Raw genomic sequence first — 7,399 nt, 5'->3', positions numbered from 1 at the left:
GAAAGTATTTCAACAAATGTTTTTATTAACTGAATCCTAAAAATAGCTAAATGAGTCATCAGATGACTGAAAGCAAGTAATGGTCTCTTAAACCAAATTATTGTGATTTAGCAATTACTTCTGATGAGAAAATTTAGTTAAATAATAACATTATCTTGTCAAGGTAAAATTATTCAAATGAATAATTTTCTATTCCACAAATAATATCTCTAAGATGATTAATACTATTTTTATTCTTCTCTATTATATTTATATTATTTAATTCTATAAATTACTTCTCATATATTCAAATTAAATCATTAATAGAAAAATATTAATTAATATAAAAATCATAAATTGAAAATGATAAGTAATTTATTTTCAGTATTTGATCCATCAACAAGTATAATAAATTTATCAGTAAATTGTATTAGTACTATATTGGGACTATTTATTATTCCAATAAGATTCTGATTAATTCCATCACGACATTATATTTTATGAAATAAATTATTAACAAATTTACATACAGAATTCAAAACATTACTTGGAACAAATATGTTCATAAAGCAGCTTCATTCATCTTCATCTCTTTATTTTCAATAATTATATTTAATAACTTCCTAGGTTTATTTCCATGTATCTTCACCAGAACAAGCCACATAGTATTAACATTATCTTTAGCATTACCACTCTGAATCAGTTTTATATTATTTGGTTGAATTAATAATACCCAACATATATTTGCACATCTTGCACCACAAGGAACTCCCCCAATTTTAATACCATTTATAGTATGCATTGAAACAATCAGAAATATAATTCGACCTGGAACACTAGCAGTACGATTAGCCGCTAATATAATTGCCGGGCAATTATTATTAACCTTACTAGGAAATACAGGCCCATTCCTAAGCTATATAATATTAAGATTATTAATTATGACCCAAATTGCATTATTAATTCTAGAATCAGCAGTAGCCATTATTCAATCATATGTATTTGCAGTATTAAGTACCCTATATTCTAGAGAAGTAAATTAATGACAAGACACGCAAACCATCCATTTCATTTGGTTGATCAAAGTCCATGACCATTAACGGGGGCTATTGGAGCAATAGTAATAATAACAGGTATAATTAAATTATATCACCAATATAATCAAGAATTATTAATAATTGGTATAACTATTATACTACTAACAATAATTCATTGATGACGAGATATTGTACGAGAAGGCACTAATCAAGGATTACATACCAAAATAGTAACAAAAGGATTGCGGTGAGGTACAATCCTATTTATTATTTCAGAAGTATTCTTCTGAGCATTCTTCCATAGAAGTTTATCTCCCACTATTGACATTGGATCTTTGTGACCACCCATAGGAATTAATCCTTTTAATCCACTACAAATTCCACTATTAAATACAGCTATTCTACTAGAATCAGGAGTTACTGTAACATGGGCACATCATGGTCCCCTAGAGAATAATTGAAGTACGCCCCCGAACAACGCTGTATAGCACATTTTTTAAGATTTTGAGTTTTTAATGGAACATCGATGTGTAGCACACCCTACACATGGAAAAAAAACACTGGAATGTCGAATATCCATCCCCAAGTGGCAGTAATAGTCAGATATTTGAACTACTTCAGTGGAACAATGATGTATAGCAAACAATGTGGCGGACGCAGGCAGTATGCATGTTTCACCAAGCAATCTAAAACGTCTCAACATGTCGAGAAAACGCAAAATTAATATGTCTGAGTGAAATGATATCAAACGGAAGACGCTACGGGACTCTGGAAAGCTATACGAAAAGCAAAGAGGTGCCTGGAAAAACCCTTCCAAATAAGATGAGTGGAACAACGCTGTATAGTGTTATTCTTACTGCAGTACACAAAATTTTCGGTCGCCTGATTGAGTAGTTTGTGTACCATTGTTCCAACTATCCAACACAACACAAACAAGCTGCATTCCGAACATTGGTACACAGACTACTCCAACATACCAATGAACCAACATGACTACAAAGAAGAGCTAAACACAATCAAATACATAGCACAAGAAAACGGATACAACCCCAACATAATAGACAACATAATATAAAAACAATCACAAAAACCATAAGAATACAAGACAAACACAAGAACACAAAAAATACATCACACTAACATACGAAAACAAAAACAAACACAAAATAGCAACCTCATTCAAGAAATTAAATTACAACATCGCATACAGAACAAATAATACTCTACAAAAACATCTCAACACACAAACAAATACAACCACACAGGCGTATACAAACTCAAATGCAACATCTGCAACAACTTCAACATAGGAGAGACAGGCAGATCATTTCAAACACGTTACAAAGAACACATCACAGCCATAACAAAATTACAAAAAACTTCCGTATATGCAGAACACATCACAAATGCTAACCACACCTACAGAGATATCATCATAGATATGGGAATTCTACACATCCAACTATAAAGCCAGAGTCTAAACATACTAGAACAATACGAAATATACAGACACACAAAACACATCCAAACCAAATTCTCAACACACAACTCAATTTCAGAACACACACTCTTTGATTCCACATTACACTACACAAACACACCCCCCGCAGGAAACAAAAACAAAAGGCGCCAAGACCAACAACAACCAGTTCTGAAGATGGCCAATAGCAGGCTGAAACATGTTAACAAGATAATAAAAAATTTGACACAAGAAAGTCAAGTTATACGTTTTCCGAAGTGATATAAGCTTAGTGTTACAAATTGTGTAATGAAGATGTAAAAAGTAATAATTACGATATTTACATGCTGCAGAACCTTAAAGTGTTATATGCATTATGTTATTTTGTGCCTTTTCTTTGCTTTTAATGTTTATAAGATCACAAATCTTTGTCTTTTTAGTAAGTGTTCATCAATAGAAAACATACAGCATTGTTCCACTGAGTAACATACATCGTTGTTCCACTGATATTCCTTATAAAACTATTTCAATTTTAAAACATTCAGTAGTAGACAGCTGATTAAGAGTTCATATGTATTGTGACGTTGTAATGTGCCTGCTTCCCTGATATACGGATTAAATTATTGTTTATTTTTATGATAATATTGTTTCATGTGACTACTGTAAAACATGGAAAATGTTCTATACAGCGTTGTTCGGGGCGTACTTCAATTATAGTCAAGCGCTGCAAGGCCTATTCTTCACAGTTGTACTAGGTATTTAGTTCACCGTCCTACAAGCTTATGCATATAATATAGAAGCTCCTTTCACCATTGCAGATTCTGTTTATGGTTCTACATTCTTTATTGCAACAGGTTTCCACGGATTACATGTAATTAGGTACTGGAACAACCTTCTCAATAACATTGCCTATTACGACCCTAACACTACATTTTTCACCCAATCACCACTTCGGGTTTGAAGCAGCAGCCTGATATTGACACTTCGTAGATGTCGTATGATTATTCTTATATATTTCTATTTACTGATGAGGGAGATAACATAATTTATCTAATATAATTAGTATATTTGACTTCCAATCAAAATGTTTGTATAAACAATAATTATATTAACAAGATACTCTATCATCATAATTATATTATTATCAACGATTATTATAATAATTTCGAGGGAAAAATTGTTCCGGGGCCGGGTATCGAACCCGGGACCTTTGATTTCACGTACCAACGCTCTCCCAACTGAGTTCCCTGGTAGCTCCCGGATAGCTCAGTTGGGAGAGCGTTGGTACGTTAAATCAAAGGTCTCGGGTTCGATACCCGGCCCCGGAAAAATTTTTCCCTCGAAATTATTCAAATCAACTTTACAGGGAGTTATACCTGAAAGATTGATTTGCATAATGCACGTCACTGTTCGTTAACAGAAAACCACAATTTAAGTCACAAGAGTTAGTGTGCACTCAACGTTGGTTGCTTGACGGTTGTCAGCCCACTTTGAGGTCTGTGGATATAGAGGGAAGAATTGGATCGGTGTGTGGTAGAGTTCCCGGGCAGCTCAGTTGGGAGAGCGTTGGTACGTTAAACCAAAGGTCCCGGGTTCAATACCCGGCCGCGGAACAATTTTTCCCTCGAAATTATTCAAATCAACTTTACAGAGAGTTATACCTGAAAGACTGATTTGCAACGATTATTATAGTAATAGCAACAATGTTAGCTCAACAATGGACATTTTTATTCTTTCAAAATATGCTCTTGACTGCCTCCTGGTCTGTTGGTCAGCATATTGGCTTCCATATCTGGAGGTCCCGGGTTCGATTCCCGGGCTCTTCTCTCGGTGAATTTTTCTTGAAGAAGACAAATTCTCTGGGTGTCTAGAGTCTGGAAATTTGCATGAATGTGAGTGTGCCGGGTTAATATTAATTAGCCAATTATAAAAAAAAAACATAAAATACATCAGGACTGTCGCTGGGCAGTAACCTGAAGACGCGTTTCAGCGTCACATCGTTGACAAGTAACTCCATCTGCCAGCACAACCATGAGATTAATGCTCTCTATTATTGAATGTAGGCTATTCAGAAAGTCTCAGCCATAATGTATGTATCTGCAATCACAATGGATCGATATAAGAGTGTGATAATTTGACACGGAAGCATAAGTTATTGTAAGGAAATTCCACCAAGCCTTTTATACGTAGTTGCAATTCTAAAATTAAACAAGATATATTCACATTGACATATTGCTCAACTGATAAACCTGGACGTGAAAGTTCAGTCAAAGCAGTGTGCATGGTTCAGTTGTTTGTTGGAGTACGTCAGAAAATATTTATAAATATTTTGTCTACCAATATATAAAAAGATGTCTCGAAATTGGACTACCATTGACACTGTAGGAACAGAGATGGAGACATAGTGCCACAAAAAAGTAATAGTGAGAGAGAATCAGTCGTTAAATTTATTCAGACGCTTAAAGTACTTAAGACTAAATACTGTTGGAACACTATATCAGTCCACACCTGTGGAGTGACGGTTAGCGAGTCTGGCCGCGAAACCAGGTGGCCCAGATTCGAATCCCAGTTGGGGCAAGTTACCTGCTTGAGATTTTTTGCGAGGTTTTCCCTCAACCCAATATAAGCAAATGCTGGGTAACTATTGGTGCTGGACCCCGGACTCATTTCACCGGCATTATCACTTTCATCTCATTCAGACGCTAAATAACCTGAGATGTTGATACAGTGTTGTAAAATAACCTACTAAAAAGCACTATCGACATGTCAGTACCTACCTGGAGAATTAAGGATAGCTAAATAAATTGTCATGCATACATAAGGACCAGACTCGAAATTCATTGAAAGTTGTAAAAGTTTACCTTTTCAAGTGGCTTTTATTCCTTCTGCAAAGCTGTTGTAAATCATTCCTATTTACACTGTCTGGCACTGGTACTCCATTCTGTCTCAGTTAAGTCTGTAAAAATTCACACTGAAACATAAATAACACAACTTAATAGCATTGTTCAACAGGGGCGGCTCGTCCATAAGACTGCGAAGCTGCAGCACTCCCTGCTTTGACAGGAAAATAAAAATAATATTTATTTTAATTTTTAGAAGAATTGTTACAGCTTTTATTGTTAAATTGCTTTATATTTCATCTGGCCGGGAATATGTACTATTATCTTCTGCATAATCTTTTTGCGCGTCGAATGTATTGGAATTGACACTGCATTCAAAGTCGTCCTGGGATCAGCAGGGTGGGACAGCTCATAGAGAGTGTGTCTTGCTTGGTCAGGGGGAGAGAGGTGAAGGGAGCAGAGGGAAACTGCCTCTGTTTAAAACCCATATCTCGCTGCAGTGGCTTGCAGAGCCAGGCCACAAGGGATCTTTCCTCTCCTCCCACACCGCTATTGTAATGCTGCATCAAATGATTTCTCTATTCCCTTGAAACTTAATGACAACATTTTTCTTTTCTTTTCACACACTTATTGTTGTAGAATCTTATTGAGTTAATATAACGAAATTAATATTCTCTTTTGCCTTATTATTACTCCAGTAGAACCTAATATTTGCCTTAACTCAAAATGATTGCACGAGTAGAATCCTTTTGATATAGCACGTAAAATACGAAAGAGACTTCTTTTCCAGTTTTAGAAAATTGTTGGCCATCAATATATCTGAGTGTTGCTTTGGTGTGACATCTTAATACCGTAACTTAACCAGTGCAAATTTGCAAGCATGAGTGTGTGTGAATTACAGAATATTAATTTTATTTTTCTCAACTTTCCCTTGCGGAGAATATTGATGTAATGAAGTGAAATTAAGGGGTCGTCCGTTACCTGACTTAAATCTTACTTAAGATTTCATATTCCCGGCTTAAGCTTCATCCAGCCGAAATAGTGCATATATGTAAGGAAGTATAACAATGAAATTTACGCTAAGCATTTGTGGTTACGTGGATGTGAACAAAAAAAAAATCTGTATTTTGTTTTCCTTGCCTTCTCTTCGGTGGTGATGCTGCATGGACTAGGAGTGGTGTGACAGATTTAGAACATTTGTCCCTAAAAAGCAAAATGCACGAATCTTCGCAGTCTCACCTGAAAAATGTTGTTTCATTGGCTATGTTACGCAACTCATACTGCTGTGCAATTAAGTGAAACGAACAGAACAAACATTCTCAAACATATTCAAGAAGTGAGAAAAAATCGTGAAATTATTTTAAAAAAATATTGATTGTATCAAATTCTGTGGCCAATATGAACTTCCCCTTAGGGGACATGATGAAAAAACGATTCGAAGAACCCTGATGTGTTTCGTGGGTTGCTACAGTTCGTGAGTAATCTAAACGAGCCTCTCAAAAATCATTTGGAACATGCTTTAAGGTTATTCTAAGATAATTCAGAATGAACTGGTAGATTGTAAGTTGAGTGTCTGCCGATCTGAAATTCAGACTGAAATCGATGGTATTAGTTTTTCTTAGGGATTAGCAACTACCGAAATCTACTGCAGCTCTCCAATCCACAAGTTCACGAGCCGCCACTGAATTTGTTCTTTACTCAGATTCTATAGAAATTATGTTCATCATTAACTGATTCTTTCTCCATCTTGTTGTGGGTTGCTACTCTGCAGTTTTATTGTGATAGGATACATTATCCGTAATAATGATAGAAGGATCTAAATTTCTGAACCCAACAATAAGACCCCTTTCCACTCACTTCGGAAGTGCTTCACTATTCATGGCAGCATAGTAATCTTGGCCAATCTTGAAATTGGATGCAAATGTTAAATCTGCATCTGTAAAAGAAAAATATGTTTAGATTCTTGGTAGAAAACATGATAAAAATTACTTCAACACATAATAGTATAATAATAGTTACATTAGGCCTACCAGGTACAAATTCATCCTTGGTTCAATCGTGTACAGATACGGAATTAGGAAATG

General features: G+C 35.3%; 1 pseudogene; it reads left to right on the top strand.

Annotated features, from left to right (window-relative positions):
- The first annotated feature begins 1,021 nt into the window (after positions 1 to 1,021).
- LOC138698876 (cytochrome c oxidase subunit 3-like) lies at positions 1,022 to 3,449 on the top strand (annotated as a pseudogene).
- Positions 3,450 to 7,399: the final 3,950 nt, after the last annotated feature.

Source organism: Periplaneta americana, chromosome 4, assembly GCF_040183065.1.
Source record: "Periplaneta americana isolate PAMFEO1 chromosome 4, P.americana_PAMFEO1_priV1, whole genome shotgun sequence".
NCBI lineage: Eukaryota > Metazoa > Arthropoda > Insecta > Blattodea > Blattidae > Periplaneta > Periplaneta americana.
The sequence above is the reverse complement of the archived record's forward strand: the minus strand, read 5'-3'. Positions and strand labels throughout refer to the sequence as shown.